The sequence below is a fragment of the Pseudophryne corroboree genome, chromosome 6 (assembly GCF_028390025.1).
Source record: "Pseudophryne corroboree isolate aPseCor3 chromosome 6, aPseCor3.hap2, whole genome shotgun sequence".
NCBI lineage: Eukaryota > Metazoa > Chordata > Amphibia > Anura > Myobatrachidae > Pseudophryne > Pseudophryne corroboree.
This window is the reverse complement of record NC_086449.1, coordinates 691,249,026-691,270,742: the sequence shown is the minus strand read 5'-3', so window position 1 is coordinate 691,270,742 and position 21,717 is coordinate 691,249,026. Positions and strand designations below refer to the sequence as shown.

At 49.2% G+C, this 21,717-nt stretch overlaps 1 protein-coding gene and 1 long non-coding RNA gene across 7 annotated transcripts in view; one reads left to right on the top strand and one right to left on the bottom strand.

Moving 5' to 3' along the window:
* The window catches only part of LOC134933245 (uncharacterized), a 446,291-nt gene extending 441,133 nt beyond the window's left edge, over positions 1-5,158 (bottom strand). For all 4 annotated transcript variants that reach the window (XR_010179652.1, XR_010179655.1, XR_010179653.1 and 1 more), the window contains exon 1: positions 4,992-5,158. This is a non-coding gene — a long non-coding RNA (uncharacterized LOC134933245). The remainder of the gene's footprint in view (positions 1-4,991) is intronic.
* KCNMB1 (potassium calcium-activated channel subfamily M regulatory beta subunit 1) overlaps positions 1-21,717 on the top strand; it is a 228,576-nt gene that overhangs the window by 144,904 nt on the left and 61,955 nt on the right. The gene's annotated exons all lie outside the window — the stretch shown is intronic.

The window sequence follows — 21,717 nt, the reverse complement described above, 5'->3', positions numbered from 1 at the left end:
GGACGAGTCCTCAATTCTGCCCTGTCAGAATGAAAAATTAAGTAAGGGCTTTTATATGATAAAGCCGCCCATTCTGACACACGCCTGGCTGAAGCCAGGGCTAATAGAATCTTCACCTTCCATGTGAAATATTTTAAGTTCACAGTGGTGAGTGGATCAAACCAATGTGACTTTAGGAAACTCAAAACAACATTGAGATCCCAAGGTGCCACTGGGGGCACAAAAGGAGGCTGTATATGCAGTACCCCTTTTACAAACGTCTGAACTTCAGGCACTGAAGCCAGTTCTTTCTGGAATAAATTTGACAGGGTCGAAATTTGAACCTTAATGGACCCTAATTTTAGGCCCATAGACAGTCCTGTTTTCAGGAAATGTAGGAAACGACCCAGTTGGAATTCCTCTGTAGGGACCTTCTTGGCCTCACACCACGCAACATATTTTCGCCAATTGCGGTGAAAATGTTTTTCGGTTACATCCTTCCTGGCTTCGACCAGGGTAGGGATGACTTCATCTGGAATGCCCTTTCAGGATCCGGCGTTCAACTGCCATGCCGTCAAACTCAGCCGCGGTAAGTCTTGGAACAGACAAGGCCCCTGCTGGAGCAGGTCCTTTCTTAAAGGTAGAGGCCACGGTTCTTCCGTGAGAATCTCTTGAAATTCCGGGTACCAAGTCCTTCTTGACCCATACGGAACCACGAGTATCGTTCTTACTCATCTCCTTGATTCTCAGTACTTTTGGTATGAGATGCATAGGAGGGAACACATACCATGACTGGTACACCCACAGTGTTACCAGAGCGTCCACCGCTATTGCCTGAGGGTCCCTTGACCTGGCGCAATATCTGTCTAGTTTTTTGTTCAGGCGGGACGCCATCATGTCCACCTTTGGTTTTTCCCAACGGTTTACAATCATGTGGAAGACTTCCCGCTGAAGTCCCCACTCTCCCGGGTGGAGGTTATGCTGAGGAAGTCTGCTTCCCAGTTTTCCACTCCCGGAATTAACACTGCTGAGAGTGTTATCACATGATTTTTCGCCCAGCGAAGAATCCTTGCAGTTTCTGCCATTTCCCTCCTGCTTCTTGTGCCGCCCTGTTTTCGTGGGCGACTGCCGTGATGTTGTCCCACTGGATCAATACCGGCTGACCTTGAAGCAGAGGTCTTGCTAAGCTTAGAGCCTTGTAAATTGGCCTTAGCTCCAGTATATTCATGTGAAGAGAAGTCTCCAGACTTGATCACACTCCCTGGAAATTTTTTCCTTGTGTGACTGCTCCCCAGCCACTCAGGCTGGCATCCGTGGTCACCAGGACCCAGTCCTGAATGCCGAATCTGCGGCCCTTTCATAGATGAGCACTCTGCAGCCACCACAGAAGAAACACCCTTGTCCTTGGAGACAGGGTTATCCGCTGATGCATCTGAAGATGCGATCCGGACCATTTTCCCAGCAGATCCCACTGAAAGGTTCTTGCGTGAAATCTACCGAATGGGATCGCTTTGTAAGAAACCACCATTTTTCACAGGACCCTTTGTGCAATGATGCACTGATACTTTTCCTGGTTTTAGGAGGTTCCTGACTAGCTCGGATAACTCCCTGGCTTTCTTCTCCGGGAGAAAACATCCTTTTCTGGACTGTGTCCAGAATCATCCCTAGGAACATTAGATGTGTTGTCGGAAAAAGCTGCGATTTTGGAATATTTAGAATCCACTCGTGCTGTCGTAGAACTACTTGAGATAGTGCTACTCCGACCGCCAACTGTTCTCTGGACCTTGCCCTTATCAGGAAAGCGTCCATATTTCTTTTAGGAAGAATCATCATTTCGGCCATTACCTTGGTAAAGACCCGGGGTGCCGTGGACAATCCAAACGGCAGCGTCTGAACTGATAGTGACAGTTCTGTACCACGAACCTGAGATACCCTTGGTGAGAAAGGCAAAATTTGGACTTGTAGGTAAGCGTCCCTGATATCCAGTGACACCATATCGTCCTGGTTCGCTATCACTGCTCTGAGTGACTCCATCTTGATTTGAACCCTTGTATGTAATTGTTCAATCTTTTAGATCTCACCGAGCCGTTTGGCTTCAGTACCACAATATAGTGTGGAATAATACCCCTTCCCTTGTTGTAGGAGGGGTACTTTGATTATCACGTGCTGGGAATACAGCCTGTGAATTTTTTTTTTTTTTTTTCCAATACTGCCTCCCTGTCGGAGGGAGACGTTGGTAAAGCAGACTTCAGGAACTTGTGAGGGGAAGACGTCTCGAATTTCCAATGTACACCTGGGATACTACGTGTAGGATCCAGGAGTCCACTTGCGAGTGAGCCCACTGCGTGCTGAAACTCTTGAGATGACCCCCCACCGCACCTGAGTCCGCTTGTATGGCCCCAGCGTCATGCTGCGGACTTGGCAGAAGCTGTGGAGGACTTCTGTTCCTGGGAATGAGCTGCCTGCTGCAGTCTTCTTCCCTTTCCTCTAACCCTGGGCAGATATGACTGGCCTTTTGCCCACCTGCCTTTATGGGTACGAAAGGACTGAGACTGAAAAGACTGTGTCCTTTTCTGCTGAGATGTGACTTGAGGTAACAAAAGTGGATTTTCCAGCTGTTGCCATGGCCACCAGGTCCGATGGACCGCCCCTTTATACGGCAATACTTCCATGTGCCGTCTGGAATCTGCATCACCTGACCACTGTCGTGTCTATAAACATCGTCTGGCAGATATGGACATCACATCTACTCTTGATGCCAGAATGCAAATATCCCTCTGCGCATCTCGCATATATAGAAATGCATCCTTAAAATGCTCTATAGTCAATAAAATATTGTTCCTGTCAAGGGTATCAATATTTTCAGTCAGGAAATCCGACCAAGCCCCCCCAGCGCTGCACATCCAGGCTGAGGCGATTGCTGGTCGTAGTATAACACCAGTATGTGTGTATATACTTCTTAGGATATTTTTCAGCTTCCTATCAGCTGGCTCCTTGAGGGCGGCCGTATCTGGAGACGGTAACGCCACTTGTTTTTATAAGCGTGTGAGCGCCTTATCCACCCTAAGGTGTGTTTCCCAACTCGCCCTCACTTCTGGCGGGAAAAAGTATACACACTTTAATTTATCTGATTCAGGAAAAACTACAAGTAGATTATTCCCACCCTACATAATACCCTTATTTGTGGTACTTGTAGTATCAGAAATATGTAACACCTCCTTCATTGCCCTTAACATGTAACGTGTGGCCCTAAAGGAAAATACGTTTTTTTCTTCACCGTCGACACTGAAGTCAGTGTCTGTGTCTGTGTCGACCAACTGAGGTAAATGGGCGTTTTTACAAGCCCCTGACGGTGTCTGAGACGCCTGGACCGGTACTAATTTGTTTGCCGGCCGTCTCATGTCGTCAACCGACCTTGCATCGTGTTGACATTATCACGTAATTCCTAAATAAGCCATCCATTCCGGTGTCGACTCCCTAGAGAGTGACATCACCCATACAGGCAATTTGCTCCGCCTCCTCACCAACATCGTCCTCCTACATGTCGACACACACGTACCGACACACAGCACACACACAGGGAATGCTCTGATAGAGGACAGGACCCCACTAGCCCTTTGGGGAGACAGAGGGAGAGTTTGCCAGCACACACCAAAAACGCTATAATTATACAGGGACAACCCCTTATACAAGTGTTTTCCCTTATAGCATTTTCACATATGTAATCATATCGCCAAATAAGTGCCCCCCCTCTCTGTTTTAACCCTGTTTCTGTAGTGCAGTGCAGGGGAGAGCCTGGGAGCCTTCCTCTCAGCAGAGCTGAGCAGGAAAATGGCGCCGTGTGCTGAGGAGAATAGGCCCCGCCCCCTAAAACGGCGGGCTCTTCTCCCGGAGTTTGTGAGATCTGGCAGGGGTTAAATACATCCATATAGCCTCAAGGGCTATATGTGATGTATTTTAGCCATAAAAAAGGTATAATACATTGCTGCCCAGAGCGCCCCCCCCAGCGCCCTGCACCCTCAGTGACCGCTGGTATGAAGTGTGCTGACAACAATGGCGCACAGCTGCAGTGCTGTGCGCTACCTTATGAAGACTGAAAGTCTTCTGCCGCCTGTTTCTGGACCTCTGGACCTCTTCAACTTCGGCATCTGCAAGGGGGGTCGGCGGCGCGGCTCCGGGACGAACCCCAGGGTGAGACCTGTGTTCCGACTCCCTCTGGAGCTAATGGTGTCCAGTAGCCTAAGAATCCAATCCATCCTGCACGCAGGTGAGTTGAAATTCTCTCCCCTAAGTCCCTCGATGCAGTGAGCCTGTTGCCAGCAGGACTCACTGAAAATAAAAAACCTAAAAAACTTTTTCTAAGCAGCTCTTTAGGAGAGCCACCTAGATTGCACCCTGCTCGGACGGGCACAAAAACCTAACTGAGGCTTGGAGGAGGGTCATAGGGGGAGGAGCCAGTGCACACCACCTGATCCTAAAGCTTTATTTTTGTGCCCTGTCTCCTGCGGAGCCGCTAATCCCCCATGGTCCTGACGGAGTCCCCAGCATCCACTTAGGACGTTAGAGAAATATATATATATATATACATACACATACATATACATACATACACATTGAAGTGGGGGGGCAGACACCCAATGCGACCTGAGGGGACCCCATGGTGACACACATTTGGGAGGGAGGGGGAACATGCTGACATAATGTGGCATGGTGACACATATGGGACATGGGGGGACATACTGTAGTGATGCTCACACATGGGCCTGGAGTGGGGGCAAAGCACACAATAAAGGTGTTCAGCATATGGAGCACAGCTACAGCTACCTCCGATGGAGCTCTCAGTCAGTTCTCAGCTTTGACAGCCAGCAGAGCTGGCCAGGTTGTGGAGGAAGATGAGGGGTAGGGAAATCAGGAACTGCCGGCACCCGCCTCTGTTCCCCCAGCTCTGCAGTCTGCATCACCCAGATAATGCCCCACAGTGTTACACACAGACTAAAGGGCAGGCTACTCACATGGGAGACTGGAGAACCCAGCCATACCAAGCCGCCACCGCTGAGGTCTGAGTAGCAGGGGAAACTGGCGCCTGATTCAGCAGCTCCGCCCGCATACCATTGGTATACTGTGACCACACAGCGGGCTGCAGGTGGCTCAGTGAAGTGAGTGTCTCGCGGGATTTGACTTCCCGCGAGACTTATTGTGTGCAACGCCTTGGCGCCGCGACCGAATAGGAAGGGGATTTTAATAGTGCCGGCAACGGGCAGCAAAGCAATCGGATCTCGGGTCCTATTCGGGGGGACAGAGTGTGGGGGCCCCGGGGCGACCGCCACTCCTTTAATCCGTCCCTGATGATTTTGAGTCGGCGGGGGTGCGAACGTAACTGCAGTGCTTAGTGCAGGACTGCAAATAGAGCACTGCAGTTACGATCGCACCCCCGCCGGCTCAAAATCATACACCCCCGCCTACAAGAAGACTCCACCCGCCGCGGCTCTGTTACGATCGCACCCCCCAGCAGGTGCGAGTGCGCCGCAGTCGGGTCCATGCTGTCTGACACATTGACACTGTCAGTGACAGTGTCATGATAGGGATGCAGCAGGTGCGAGGTGTGCAGCTGTTATTTGGTGTCACCCCATTGAAGGGTGACACCCTGGTGCGGGCCACACCCTCCACACCCGCCTCATGATGCCACTGTATACAGTACACATTTTAGACTCTTATTAAATTAGTTTTTATTTAAACAACTCACATTTGGAAATATTTTGTTGTGACAAAAGTCCACTTGATCCCAGCCATGGAGACAGACAATAGTCACAATGGTCAAAGTTTTTTCTTTTCTCTGACGTCCTAGTGGATGATGGGAACTCCGTAAGGACCATGGGGAATAGCGGGCTCCGAAGGAGGCTGGGCACTCTAGAAAGATTTATGACTACCTGGTGTGCACTGGCTCCTCCCACTATGACCCTCCTCCAAGCCTCAGTTAGATTTTGTGCCCGGCCGAGGTTGGATGCACACTAGGGGCTCTCCTGAGCCCTTAGAAAGAAAGTATAGATTTAGGTTTTTTATTTTCAGTGAGACCTGCTGGCAACAGGCTCACTGCAGCGAGGGACTAAGGGGAGAAGAAGCGAACTCGCCTGCTTGCAGCCAGATTGGGCTTCTTAGGCTACTGGACACCATTAGCTCCAGAGGGATCGACCGCAGGCCCAGTCCTTGGTGTTCGGTCCCGGAGCCGCGCCGCCGTCCCCCTTACAGAGCCAGAAGCAAGAAGAGGTCCGGAAAATCGGCGGCAGAAGACATTAGTCTTCACCAAGGTAGCGCACAGCACTGCAGCTGTGCGCCATTGCTCCTCACACACACTTCACACTCCGGTCACTGAGGGTGCAGGGCGCTGGGGGGGGGCGCCCTGAGAAGCAATTATAACACCTTGGCTGGCAAAAATACCACAATATATAGCCCCAGAGGCTATATATGTGGAAAATACCCTTGCCAGAATCCAGAAAAAAGCGGGAGAATAGGCCGCGGAAAAGGGGCGGAGCTATCTCCTGCAGCACACTGGCGCCATTTCTCCTTCACAGATCCGCTGGAAGGAAGCTCCCTGGCTCTCCCCTGCAGTCTACACTACAGAAAAGGGTAAAAAAAGAGAGGGGGGGCACTAAATTTAGGCGCTGTATAAATTATATAGAAAAAGCAGCTATAGGGGACATAACTCAGTTAGTCCCTGCATTATATAGCGCTCTGGTGTGTGCTGGCATACTCTCACTCTGTCCCCCCAAAGGGCTTTTGTGGGTCCTGTCCTCTGTTGGAGCATTCCTTGTGTGTGTGCGGTGTGTCGGTACGGCTGTGTCGACATGTTTGATGAGGATAATGATGTGGAGACGGAGCAGATGCCTTTAGAAGGGATGTCACCCCCTGCGGGGCAGACACCTGAGTGGTTGAGCTTATGGAAAGAAATGAGTGCACCTTACATAAGAAATTTGACGACATGCCAAATGTGGGACAGCCGACTTCTCAGCTCGTGCCTGTCCAGGCGTCGCACAGGTCATCAGGGGCTCTAAAACGCCCGCTACCTCAGACCGCAGACCCAGATGTCGACACTGATACTGACACCAGTGTCGACGACGATGAGTCTAATCTGATGCCCACTAAGGCCATTCACTGCATGATTGAGGCAATGAAAGAGGTGTTACACATTTCTGATATAAATACGGGTACCACTAAAAAGGGTATTATGTTTGGGGAGAAAAAACTACCCGTAGTTTTTCCCCCATCAGATGAATTAAATGAAGTGTGTGAAGAAGCGTGGGCTTTCCCTGATAAAAAAATTGGTAATTCCTAAGAAGGTACTAATGGCGTTCCCTTTCCCGCCAGAGGATAGGTCACGTTGGGAAACACCTCCTAGGGTGGATAAAGCGCTCACACGTTTGTCTAAAAAGGTGGCACTACCGTCTCCGGATACGGCCGCCCTCAAGGAACCTGCTGATAGAAAGCAGGAGGCGATCCTGAAGTCTGTATATACACACTCAGGCATTATACTTAGGCCAGCTATTGCGTCAGCTTGGATGTGCAGTGCTGCCGCTGCGTGGTCAGATAAACTGTCAGAAAATATTGACACATTAGACAGAGACACAATCCTGTTAACCATAGACCATATAAAAGACTCAGTCTTATATATGAGAGATGCACAGAGGGAAATCTGCCGACTGGCATCTAAAGTTAGTGCATTGTCCATTTCTGCTAGGAGAGGCTTATGGACTCGCCAGTGGACAGGAGATGCAGATTCTAAAAGGCACATGGAAGTGTTGCCATATAAGGGTGAGGAATTATTTGGAGATGGTCTCTCGGACCTAGTTTCCACAGCAACGTCTGGGAAGTCAGCATTTTTACCCCATGTCCCCTCACAGCCTAAGAAGGCGCCGTTTTATCAGGTTCAGTCCTTTCGGACCCAGAAAAACAGGCGTGGAAAAGGCGGGTCTTTTCTATCCAGAGGCAGAGGTAGGGGAAAAAGGCTGCAACAAACAGCAGGTTCCCAGGAGCAAAAGTCCTCCCCCGCTTCTTCTGCCAAGTCCGCCGCATGACGGTGGGGCTCCACAGGCGGAGCCTGGTACGGTGGGGGGCCGCCTCAAGAATTTCAGCGATCAGTGGGCTCGCTCACAGGTGGATCCCTGGATCCTTCAAATAGTATCTCAGGGGTACAAACTGGAATTCGAGGCTTCTCCACCCCACCGGTTCCTAAAATCTGCCTTGCCGATTGCTCCCTCAGACAGGGAGGCGGTGCTAGCGGCAATTCACAAGCTGTATTCCCAGCAGGTGATAATCAAGGTACCCCTACTTCAACAAGGCCGGGGTTACTATTCCACACTATTTGTGGTACCGAAACCGGACGGTTCGGTGAGACCCATTTTAAATTTGAAATCCTTGAACACATACATAAAAAAATTCAAGTTCAAGATGGAATCGCTCAGGGCGGTTATTGCGAGCCTGGAAGAGGGGGATTACTTGGTATCCCTGGACATCAAGGATGCTTACTTGCATGTCCCCATTTTCCATCCTCACCAGGAGTACCTCAGATTTGTGGTACAGGATTGCCATTACCAATTCCAGACGCTGCCGTTTGGACTGTCCACGGCACCGAGGGTATTTACCAAGGTGATGGCGGAAATGAAGATAATCCTTCGAAAAAAGGGAGTTTTAATTATCCCGTACTTGGACGATCTCCTAATAAAAGCGAGGTCCAAGGAACAGTTGTTGGTGGGAGTAGCACTATCTCAGGAGGTGCTGCACCAGCACGGCTGGATTCTGAATATCCCGAAGTCACAGCTGGTTCCGACGACACGGCTACTGTTCCTGGGTATGATTCTGGATACAGTCCAGAAAAAAGTGTTTCTCCCGGAGGAGAAAGCCAGGGAGTTGTCATCTCTAGTCAGAGACCTCCTGAAACCAAAACAGGTATCAGTGCATCGCTGCACGCGGGTCCTGGGAAAGATGGTGGCTTCTTACGAAGCAATTCCCTTCGGCAGGTTCCATGCCAGAATCTTTCAGTGGGACCTGTTGGACCAGTGGTCCGGATCGCATCTTCAGATGCATCGCTTGATAACCCTGTCTCCAAGAACCAGGGTGTCTCTACTGTGGTGGCTGCAGAGTGCCCATCTTCTAGAGAGCCGCAGGTTCGGCATACAGGACTGGGTCCTGGTGACCACGGATGCCAGCCTTCGAGGCTGGGGGGCAGTCACACAGGGAAGAAACTTCCAAGGACTATGGTCGAGTCAGGAGACTTCCCTTCACATAAATATTCTGGAACTAAGGGCCATCTACAATGCCCTAAGTCAAGCAAAATCCCTGCTCCTACACCAGCCGGTGCTGATCCAGTCAGACAACATCACGGCAGTCGCCCATGTAAATCGACAGGGCGGCACAAGAAGCAGGATGGCGATGGCAGATGCCACAAGAATCCTCCGATGGGCGGAGAATCATGTACTAGCACTGTCAGCAGTGTTCATTCCGGGAGTGGACAACTGGGAAGCAGACTTCCTCAGCAGACACGACCTCCACCCGGGAGAGTGGGGACTTCATCCAGAAGTCTTCCAGATGCTGATAAACCGTTGGGAAAAACCACAGGTGGACATGATGGCGTCCCGCCTCAACAAAAAGTTAAAAAGATATTGCGCCAGGTCAAGGGACCCTCAGGCGGTAGCTGTGGACGCTCTAGTGACACCGTGGGTGTACCAGTCGGTTTATGTGTTCCCTCCTCTGCCTCTCATACCAAAGGTATTGAGAATAATAAGAAAGCGAGGAGTAAACACAATTCTCGTGGTTCCGGATTGGCCAAGACGAGCGTGGTACCCGGAACTTCAAGAGATGCTCTCAGAGGACCCGTGGCCTCTACCGCTCAGACAGGACCTGCTACAGCAGGGGCCCTGTCTGTTCCAAGACTTACCGCGGCTGCGTTTGACGGCATGGCGGTTGAACACCGGATCCTAAAGGAAAAGGGTATTCCGGAAGAAGTAATTCCTACGCTTATTAAGGCCAGGAAAGATGTTACGGCAAAGCATTATCACCGCATGTGGCGGAAATATGTTGCATGGTGCGAGGCCAAAAAGGCCCCAACAGAGGAATTTCAACTAGGTCGATTTCTGCATTTCCTGCAAGCAGGAGTGAATATGGGCCTAAAACTAGGCTCCATTAAAGTACAGATCTCGGCTCTGTCGATTTTCTTTCAAAAAGAACTAGCTTCAGTACCTGAAGTTCAGACATTTGTGAAAGGAGTGCTGCATATTCAGCCCCCGTTTGTGCCTCCTGTGGCACCTTGGGATCTCAACGTGGTGTTGAGTTTCTTAAAATCACATTGGTTTGAGCCACTAAAAACCGTGGATCTGAAATATCTCACGTGGAAAGTGGTCATGTTATTGGCCTTGGCTTCAGCCAGGCGAGTGTCAGAATTGGCGGCTTTATCATGTAAAAGCCCTTATCTGATTTTCCATATGGATAGGGCAGAATTGAGGACTCGTCCCCAATTTTTCCCTAAGGTGGTGTCAGCGTTTCACCTGAACCAGCCTATTGTGGTGCCTGCGGCTACTAAGGATTTGGAGGACTCCAAGTTGCTAGACGTTGTCAGGGCCCAGAAAATATATGTTTCCAGGACGGCTGGAGTCAGAAAATCTGACTCGCTGTTTATCCTGTATGCACCCAACAAGCTGGGTGCTCCTGCTTCTAAGCAGTCTATTGCTCGCTGGATTTGTAGTACAATTCAGTTTGCACATTCTGTGGCAGGCCTGCCACAGCCAAAATCTGTAAATGCCCATTCCACAAGGAAGGTGGGCTCATCTTGGGCGGCTACCCGAGGGGTCTCGGCTTTACAACTTTGCCGAGCAGCTACTTGGTCAGGGGCAAACACGTTTGCAAAATTCTACAAATTTGATACCCTGGCTGAGGAGGACCTGGAGTTCTCTCATTCGGTGCTGCAGAGTCATCCGCACTCTCCCGCCCGTTTGGGAGCTTTGGTATAATCCCCATGGTCCTTACGGAGTTCCCAGCATCCACTAGGACGTCAGAGAAAATAAGAATTTACTCACCGGTAATTCTATTTCTCGTAGTCCGTAGTGGATGCTGGGCGCCCATCCCAAGTGCGGATTGTCTGCAATACTTGTAAATAGTTATTGTTAACTAAAGGGTTATTGTTGAGCCATCTGTTGAGAGGCTCAGTTGTTTTCATACTGTCAAACTGGATATAGTATCACGAGTTGTACGGTGTGATTGGTGTGGCTGGTAAGAGTCTTACCCGGGATTCTAAATCCTTCCTTATTATGTCAGCTCGTCCGGGCACAGTGTCCTAACTGAGGCTTGGAGGAGGGTCATAGTGGGAGGAGCCAGTGCACACCAGGTAGTCATAAATCTTTCTAGAGTGCCCAGCCTCCTTCGGAGCCCGCTATTCCCCATGGTCCTTACGGAGTTCCCAGCATCCACTACGGACTACGAGAAATAGAATTACCGGTGAGTAAATTCTTATTTTTTTCTTTTATGTGGATCTGACTTTTTCAGTGTTTATATGGATCTGGCTTTACGTGGATTGGGGACCAGTTGGTGCCCCACCCATGTTGTAGCTCCATCAGGGGCGCCAAAATCTATATTCGCTTACCCAAAACTTAGGCTCGTGCCAGCCCTGGCTGCACCCACCGGGAGGTCAGACCACCACCATGTCCCAGTAGCAGAGTTGGACTGAAGGGCAGGAGAGGTGCACTGCGCTCTTCTCCCCGGCCTTCAGACACAGGAGCAGCAGCAGATCCCGGGTGGCAGTGGTGAGCAGTACTGTGGGGGCATATGTGTATCTGGCACTGCACTACTCCGGGCATATGTGTATCTGGCAGTGCTGGGTGCGTATGTGTATCTGGCACTGCACCGCTGGGGTAATATGTGTATCTGCACTGCTGGGGGCGTATGTGTATCTGGCACTGCACTGCTGGGGGCATATGTGTATCCGGCATTGTTGGGGGAGTATGTGTATCTGGCACTGTACTGCTGGGGGAATATGTGTATCTGGCACTCTACTAGGGGCAGTATATGTAACTGGCATAGTGGGGACGTATGTGTATCTGCCACTCCTGGGGGCATATGTGTATCTGGCACTCCTGGGGGCATATGTGTATCTGGCACTACTGGGGGCATATGTGTATCTGGCACTACTGAGGGGGTATGTGTATCTGGACCTGCTGGGGGCATATGTGTATCTGGCACTGCTGGGGGCATATGTGTATCTGGCACTGCTGGGGTCATTATTTGTATCTGGCACTATACTGGGATCTTTATGTGTATCTACTGTTTTCTCCCGGTGTAACCCAGGCATATATACTATTGTTGTCTCCTGGTGTTTCCCAAGCACATATAATACTGTTCTTTCCCGGTGTAACCCATGCGCATATACTACTGCTCTCTCCTGGTATAACCCAGGCACATATACTACTGTTCTTTCCCGGTGTAAATCCAGGTGCATATACTACTGTTCTCTCCTGGTGTAGCCCAGGCCCATATACAACTGTTCTCTCCTGGTGTAACCCAGGCACATACACAACAGCTTGAAGTGGGCAGAGAGGTAGAGCTTTTTTTATTTATATACAATGCTAGATGATGCCTATAATGGCTGGCCATGCCTCTCTGGTCACATGGCCACACCCTTTTCAGCATATGGCAACGCCCCTTAGTGGACCCCTGTGATTGCATTTCCCTGGTGGGCTTTTCATTCCCTAGTCCAACACTGAACATGGATATAAAACATTAAACTTTCTATCGTCCGATGCCGGACTGCATGAAATCATTACGCGATAACCTTACCAATTAAGTATGAACTAACTTACCTTATCTAGAAATAATGACACAGACCACTGAAATGCCGTTAAAATCGGTCAACCGTTATTTATTTATTTATAACACTAAAACTAAGTATGGTGGCAATAAGAAAGAACAGCCAGATCATCAGTGACATTACAACTTATTGCCGCTCCGCATGTCCACGACATGACTTTATTTATCTCATTGGCTATGCCAATAAATGCTGAGTCTCAAACTCTCTCCCCAATACACCATAATAGGGCCAGCCAGACAGACAAGCCCAATGACCCCCGGTAAGCAGGGCCAGAGTATACAATGTATTGGGCAAAGAGCGCACCTCCAAACAGCAGCGCAATAGCCACTGTAACTGCCGTTATTTCCCGCCACACACCGGCCCAGCAGGAGCCGGTGCCGCCACCATACTCTACATCCCACTACTACAAAATAACCTGACTAAGCGCTAACCGATTGAAACCAAGCTATCGAGTACTCTAAAAATGCTTTCCAAATGGTCTAAATAAATGGGCGTTCCTAAAATGAATAAGTGGGTGGGAGACTACTGCGCCATCAAGATCCAAAACTCTCCTGTCAATAAAAGCATTAGCCTTGCGCCGGGACTTGTCCAATACGACACCAGGCAGCGGACTACGCAAAACCTGACGCGGAATGATTGCGGACCAAACAATCTGACACCAAGGCCACCACGTCATGACTTGCTCCAAATCACGCACTATCCGATGACGTAACTCAAGAGAGGGCAGAGATACTATGTTGTTACCCCCTAGGTGAATGACCAACACTCCCGGGGGGCCATGGGATTTAACGTGCAAGGTCAAAGCAGGCAGAAGTTCCTCCCATCTCATCCCCCTACGACCTAACCATCGAACCCATTGTAAAACGGTAACAGAAGCCGAGTCTCTGGACAGAGGCGGCCTATCCGCCCAATAAACAAATGAGTGGCCCAAGATCCATATAAAGTGCATGTCGAGTAACACTCCTGAAAATAAACAAATACAAAAGGTTAATAATGTAACTCAAGCGCAAACGAACTAACCGACAACGTACGGGAAGGGTGGGCCAGGGGAGGGAAGGGGAACGACCTGTCCCGAAGTGAAAACCTGCAAGGGAAGGCATGAGCCAATAGTACCTACCTGGGTACTCAGGAGAAAAGCAGGGCAAAATCCAATGGGACCCTCACCGTTCAAATGGTGACGAGTGGCCAAAAAGGGCTACTGGTCGAGTCCAGTCGAGGAAAAACAAGAAGACGGGGAAACAAGATGGAGCCGAGGCTACCCTCGCAGACGTCACAAAAAAATTCCCTGCTGCCAAAGCACAGGCACCTCCACCCCGACTCACCGGCATGTCCTCCCGTTGCCCCGCGAGCAAACTGAATACGGATCAAAACTCAAAACAAGAAAAATACGAATGCATCAAAATTAACATTAGCCAAACCAAAGGAAAAGGCTGGCCTGAAACAAGAAAAAACATTATCTGACATAACCTTTATAGGCATTGGATTTCCAGCGACCAAGCGATTTAATTTCAGCCTCTGAGAAACCCAATGACGTGGCTGTTGTCGCAGCCCAAATGCGAAAGGAATGCGTGCCATACATTGATGGTGACAATCCCATTGCAAGGAGGCACTTCCTAAATGCCCACCGGAATTGGTAAACTGTCAGCGTGGACCCATCGAGGTGCATGAGCCACGCTTCGTCACCACGAGGCCTCGAGCCACAGTACGCATGGGCCAATGCTACAGGACAGATGCTGATGTTAGGCAGCCAGGTAAGCAAACCCAATGCCCACGCCCTAGCTGATCTGTCTTAGACCGCCTTAGTTTGCATACGAATGTGTCCGCCAGCAGCACCTGTGACTTAAGCAACGGTGAGACCGCTGACCTGGAGGGCGCCACCAACTTGCCGATCCGAAAGGCTCCGTGAAAAACCATCGCAAAGGCAAGCCAGAAAAGCAACACCTCATGGTGAGATCGTAAACGGACGGTAATACATCTATTAAACTACCCAGCATTGCAACCGATATAGGATGCTTGCGATCCCCTGAGACTAGAGCATCACACGACCAGCCCCGCAGAAAATGACTCACTAAAAGACTGTAGTGAAATTATGTCTACCATGCAAACGCAGAGATTCCTGCAAGCATCTGCCCAACAACAGCGCGCGACTTCCCAGAAACATACAGACGCCAGATAAAGTCAAACAGTAAATGAAAAGAAGGCTTATTACTTTTCTAGCAAGAATCCACTTGAAGTAATCTGCAATAAATTGAGGCTTTCAAATCCTATATAGAAAACTACCTTGTATATGACAATGGTGTCAGTCATAGGTGCCGATTTATATTTTTTCTGGTGGGTGCTCGGCGGGAGGCGGCAGTGGGAATGAACGGGCGGCCGCGGCAGTGACTAATGCCCATTCTATATTATGCAACACACCGTAGTGCCCATTATACATTATACAACACACCGTAATGCTCATTACATACTGTATTATGCAACACACCCTAATGCCCATTATACATTATGCAACACACTGTAATGCCCATTATGCGTTATGCCACACTATACATATACAATTACATATTATGCCACAAATAGTTATGGCCCTGACACCATTTTATGCCCCACACACAATAATGCCCCTTACAAATGATGCCACACAGTAAGGCTTATAATTACTTTAAATTACCTGCCTGTTGTCAGGGGTTTCATGCACGTTGCCAGGGGTTTCATGCGCGTTGTCAGGGGTCTCCAGCGTGTTGCCAATGCACTCCCGCAATTCCCCCTGCTCTCCAGCAATACCCTCAGGACAGTGAAAAGGGGGAAGGTGGGGGCATAACTTACCCCTCCTGCGGTCCGCATGCCATCTCTCCAGATATATATGTAACATTTTTATAATGACTCTGAATTTTTTTTTGATTGGGCCCCCTCAGGTGTGTTGCCCTGGGGCCCCCACATACCATAATCCAGCCCTGGCAACCGCTGCCCCCACAGTGGATTGAGACACGCTGGGGGCTGCGGTGTACCAAAAACCCTTAAAATGCCCGCCGCCGGGGAGACAGGCACTAGAGGTCAAATGTGACCTCTAGCGTCCCTCTCCGCCTTGGCGGTGGCCATTTTTGGTGGGGTCTTTTACATTGCAATAAACGGAAGCGCTTCCGCAGCCCCCAGCACGTCTGAAATTGAATCCACTGCGGGGACTACGGCGGCTAGCAGTACCTATACAGGGCAGCAGTTCCGTGGGTGCTCCTCATTGTCCGAAGGTGGCTCGTGCCCGGGAGCACCCACGGAATCGGCGCCTATGGTGTCAGTAGCAATATAAATGTGTTTGAAAACCACTGAAGCAATGAGTTCTCATTCCTATCCTGGATGGGACTAAAACTCATTTTGCCGTCGATGGCAATCTCAATTAGTCTCAAACTGTAAGTGCAGGGAGGTTGTTGTAAAACATCTGTTGTATAGTAGTATCTTTATGCATACCTCCCAACTGTCCCAATTTTCACAGGATAGTCCCTTTTTTTGGGACTGGTGCCCCAGTGCCGGCCCTAACCAATATGATGCCCTAGGCAAGATTTTGGCTAGTGCCCCCTAGCACCATTGCTAGTTCTGCCTCTGTCCCAGCACCATCACTCCTCACCCATAGCAGTCCTTATTTTGGTGTTCCTACCCCCTATGTTTTAAATAGGAATAAAAAGGGGCGTATTTTTGCTGGCAAGGGACATGGCCACACAATAGTACCCCCAATTCAAATTCCGCCACACAGTAGTGAAACTTTATTCACATTTTATCATGCGATAGTGTCCCTTGTTCACATTACATCACACAGTAGTACCACTTAACCTTATAAACGTTACTCCTCATAGTAGTACCCCTTATTCCCATTACATCACACTGAATTGCTCCTTGGCCCTCATTCCGAGTTGATCGGTCGGTATTTTTCATCGCATCGCAATGAAAATCCGCTTATTACGCATGCGCAATATTCGCACTGCGACTGCGCCAAGTAATTTAACAATGAAGATAGTATTTTTACTCACGGCTTTTTCATCGCTCCGGCGATCGTAATGTGATTGACAGGAAATGGGTGTTACTGGGCGGAAACACGGCGTTTTATGGGCGTGTGGATGAAAACGCTACCGTTTCCGGAAAAAACGCAGGAGTGGCTGGAGAAACGGAGGAGTGTCTGGGCGAACGCTGGGTGTGTTTGTGACGTCAAACCAGGAACGACAATCACTGAACTGATCGCACAGGCAGAGTAAGTCTGAAGCTACTCTGAAACTGCTAAGTAGTTTGTAATCGCAATATTGCGAATACATCGGTCGCAATTTTAAGAAGCTAAGATACACTCCCAGTAGGCGTAGGCTTAGCGTGTGTAACTCTGCTAAATTCGCCTTGCGACCGATCAACTCGGAATGAGGGCCCTTATTCACATTACACCACACCATATTGCTCTTTATTCACATTAGAACACACAGTAGTGCCCTTTCTATATGTTACGCCACACAGTAGAGCACCTTATACACATAATGACACACATTAGTAATGCATTTATACACATACCACACAGTAAGGCCTCTCACACATATGACGCACGTTATTAATGTCCTTCTATGCATGACGCACCTTACACAGTTTGCCAACCTTTATTAATGCCTTTATACACATAATGCCCCACATAATGCCGAACACTATTGCACAACCAACCCACTCACACACTGCACTCACACGGCCGCTAACACTGTGACTTCTGCCTCTGCTTGGATACAGATGTGTCCTCATACATCTTGCTTCAATGCGCCATGCAGCAAGAGATGCCTGTCCAGAGTCGACTGTCAGGAGCCTTTTTTTTATTAAAAATGTGTCTTATTTGCATTGCAATGTGACTAGGATGCACAAGGAGCTTCTGCTGGATCAAATGATATGCGGCATGCCTATATTCTGTGTGTGACTGCGGCTGTATCCGAAATGCTATACACAGAATAAAGGCATGCCGCATATTATTTTAATCAGAAGAAGCTGCTTGTGACCCTAGGCATACCAAATGCCCTAGGCATTTGCCTAGTTTGCCTATGCGAAAGGCCGGCTATGTGGTGCCACACAGCGGAGGGGGGGAATTTGGGAGGCTCAGCGTCTATTCAGTGAAGACAGAGGGACTGGGGGCATACCAGCAGCACATAGAGCGCTGGTCATGCCCCCTTTAGTTATGGTAAAAGGGGGTGTAACTCGCTATTGCGGCACTGCCGTGAGGCCATGCCCCTTTCATTTAGGTCACTCCCCTTTTTGTGCGCGACAGCGTTTTGAGCGCACAGGAGTACCGCTTGTCAGTGCTGAAATGTTGGGAGGTATGTTTATGTCAAAGATGTAAAGTGACTTCTAAGTCCTGTAAGTGAGAAATATCACTAAGAAAATGATCCAGAAAACACCTGCTACTACGGGGAATAATAAGATTATAGGGGAATTGTATCAAACCTTCTAAAGACTAGAGAAGCAGACAAGTGAATAAGTTCCCCAATCAGCTTCAAGCTAACATATTTGGAACATTCTATAAAATGATAGGTAGAAATTGATTGGTTGCTATGGGCAACTTCTCCACTTGTCTACTCTTTAGAAATTTGATACAATTCGCCCTTAGTTAATCAGCTTTCACCCTGTGTGTTAGGATCTCCTGCTCTGTGCTGCCACGTCGCCATGGCAACCGGGAGGCAAGTGTTAGCGAAGTAACCTGAGCGCAGCTGATACTCCGGTCCGGGTTTTTACTGTGTAGTGGTTACAGGCTCTGTGCACGGCAGGGAATCCGGCGCTGGTTTTGTGCTCACAGTCTGTGAGGTCTGAGTGGGGCGTGGACAGCACCTGCTATATAAACCATCCTCTCAGGCCAGGCAAATGCTGCTGAATCTTTGTTTGTTAGTCAGTTCCAGAGAGTTAGCTAGTACTGTGTGACTTTGCATTTACTTGTTGCTTACTGCGAATAGGCCTTGGGATTCGGTACTTCATTCTGCCAATCCGGACCTAGCAGTAAGACTGGAGTCAGTTGTTTGACCTGCTGGGGTTCATTTGCTATTCTGTGAACCCAGCAGGTTTGCGGCTGTACTCTCAGACCTGCTTGCTTAATCCTCCCTCACTGTGCAGGGCGTCCAGGTGTCAGTTTAGTGGCAGTAAGCTGAACCTGTGCCCTGCAAGTGGGGGTTAGGATTGTGGATACTCTCCTTGTGTCTATATTTCTATCTCTGACCAAGGAGTTTATTCCCACACCCATTGGTAACCCTTTGGGGTTTTTTCTGTTGCTCTTAGCAACATCATTTCAGGTGCTCCACATGTTAAATCACTACACCTCGCTTCATTGTCCGCTCTATTCCATCTGAGCATTCCTGACACTAGGGAGACACCCAATTCCTGAGCCTTTGGGCTTCTCCGTTCACTTTGTGTTTATTAGTTATTCCATCACCTCCTGTGTATGTTATGTTATACTGTCTGTGAGTTCGTTTGCTTCGCTTCCCTCTCTGTTCATACACCGGTATACTCCTGTAAGCACTGGTGTGCGTAACATATTCAGCAGCCCTACTCCTGTTGAAATTTTGTGGGAATATGGAGCATACCCCTCAAAATACTTTGCAACAGGTGGTCGATCAGGTGCAGGTCCTGACTCGACAATGTAATGAGATGTCCATTAAAATGAACACCCCGCAGGCCGCTAGCGGAGCTCCCGCAGCAGCAGCGGCAAGTTCAGGGGTTAAGGAGCCGAAAGTAAATCTCCCGGATCGTTTTTCTGGAGATCGCTTGCAGTTCTTTTGTTTCAAGGAGAGCTGTAAGCTATATTTCAGGCTTAGGCCCCAGTCTTCTGGGTCGGAGATTCAGCGGGTGGGCATGGTGATTTCCTTACTACAAGGAGACCCACAGGTCTGGGCATATGGGTTACAGCCTGACTGTCCGTCGCTTAAAAGTGTTGATGCTTTTTTTACGGCACTGGGCATTTTGTATGATGACCCTGACAAGATGGCTTCAGCCGAGGCTCAGATTACGGTCCTTAAGCAAGGGCGACGGCCAGCTGAGGTTTATAGTACGGAGTTTCGGAGGTTGGCTCATGATACCCAGTGGAATGACCCAGCCCTGAGAAACCAGTACCGAAGGGGCCTTTCTGACCAGATAAAGGACCAACTGGTACAATATCCCTCGCCTGATAGCTTAGATCAGCTCATGCAGTTATCCATCCGGGTGGATAGACGGCTGAGAGAGCGTAGGCTTGAAAGGGAGACCGCAGTTTCCTTTTTTCCCAAGGGAACCTCAGACTCTGAGGAATATTCCGAGGAGCCTATGCAGATTGGGGCTACCCGCCTCTCCTCGTGTGAGAAGACGCGGAGGAGACAGCAGGGTTTGTGTTTGTACTGTGGGAATAAAGGTCATGTTGTAGTATCATGCCCAGAAAAAAACGGAAAACTTCAGGGCCTGAGGGTGATGGGAAATATCCTGTCAGGCCAGAAGTCAGAATTTCCCAAAAAGACTTTTCTCATTCCCGTGACTTTGGATATCCTCGGTCAAATTGTCAAGACTGAGGCCTTTGTTGACAGTGGGGCCGATGGGGTTTTCATGGACCGTCAATTCGCCCTGGAACACTCTGTTCCCTCAGTACCTTTGGCATCAGAGATTGAGATCTGTGGGTTAAACGGGGAACCATTGTCCCAGGGTAAAATTACCTCCTGCACCAGCCAAATTCCTTTGTTTATTAGAGCCACACACTCTGAAAAATTGTCTTTTTATGTGACTGTTCTTTTGCCCCATTGGTTTTGGGGTTACCCTGGTTAAGGGCCCATAACCTTCAATTTGACTGGGTCTCTGGGGAGATTCTTAGTTGGGGTAGTGATTGTTTCAGGAGTTGCTTGAGCCTTCCAGTCAGGCTCTCGCAGCTAAGTTTGCCAGGATTGCCAGGATGTTATGCAGATTTTGCGGATGTGTTCTCCAAAAAAATTGCGGAGGTACTACCTCCCCATCGCCCCTATGACTGTGCCATTGATTTGTTGCCGGATGCTAAGCTTCCCAAGAGCAGGTTGTACTCCCTGTCACGTCCTGAGACTCAGGCTATGGCAAAGTACATTCAGGAGAACTTGGCTAAGGGATTTATCAGACCCTCACAGTCCCCAGTTGGGTCGGGGTTCTTCTTCGTGGGTAAAAAGGACGGTTCGTTGCGACCCTGCATCGACTTCAGGGAATTGAACCGTATCACGATTAAAAACTCGTACCCACTGCCTCTCATTTCGGTTTTGTTTGACCAGCTTCGTACTGCCACCATTTTTTCTAAGATTGACCTACGCGGTGCTTACAATCTAATCCGAATAAGAGAGGGGGATGAATGGAAGACTGCCTTTAATACCCACTCAGGGCATTATGAATATTTGGTGATGCCTTTTGGGCTCTCTAATGCCCCGGCAGTCTTCCAGGAATTCATGAACGATGTGCTCAGGGAATATTTGGATAGATTCTTCGTTGTTTATCTAGATGACATCCTAATCTTCTCTCATTCCCTGGAGGAACATCGGAAGCATGTACGCTTAGTCCTCCAGAAACTCAGAGACCACCAGCTTGGGGCGAAGCTGGAGAAGTGCGAGTTTGAAGTCCAGCAAATCGCATTTCTAGGGTATATTATCTCCTCAGAAGGTTTCCAAATGGAGGGTTCTAAGGTACAGGCAGTCCTGGATTGGGTGCAGCCCACTAGTTTGAAGGCGCTTCAGCTTTTTCTGGGCTTTGCAAATTTTTATAGACGGTTTATCGCTGGATTTTCGTCTATAGTGTATATCCTTGGTGGCACTCACTAAGAAAGGGGCGGATGTTGCTCACTGGTCTTGTGAGGCCAAAGCGGCCTTTGCCCGTCTCAAAAGGGCATTTGTCTCAGCCAAGGTGCTGCGACACCCAGATCCAGA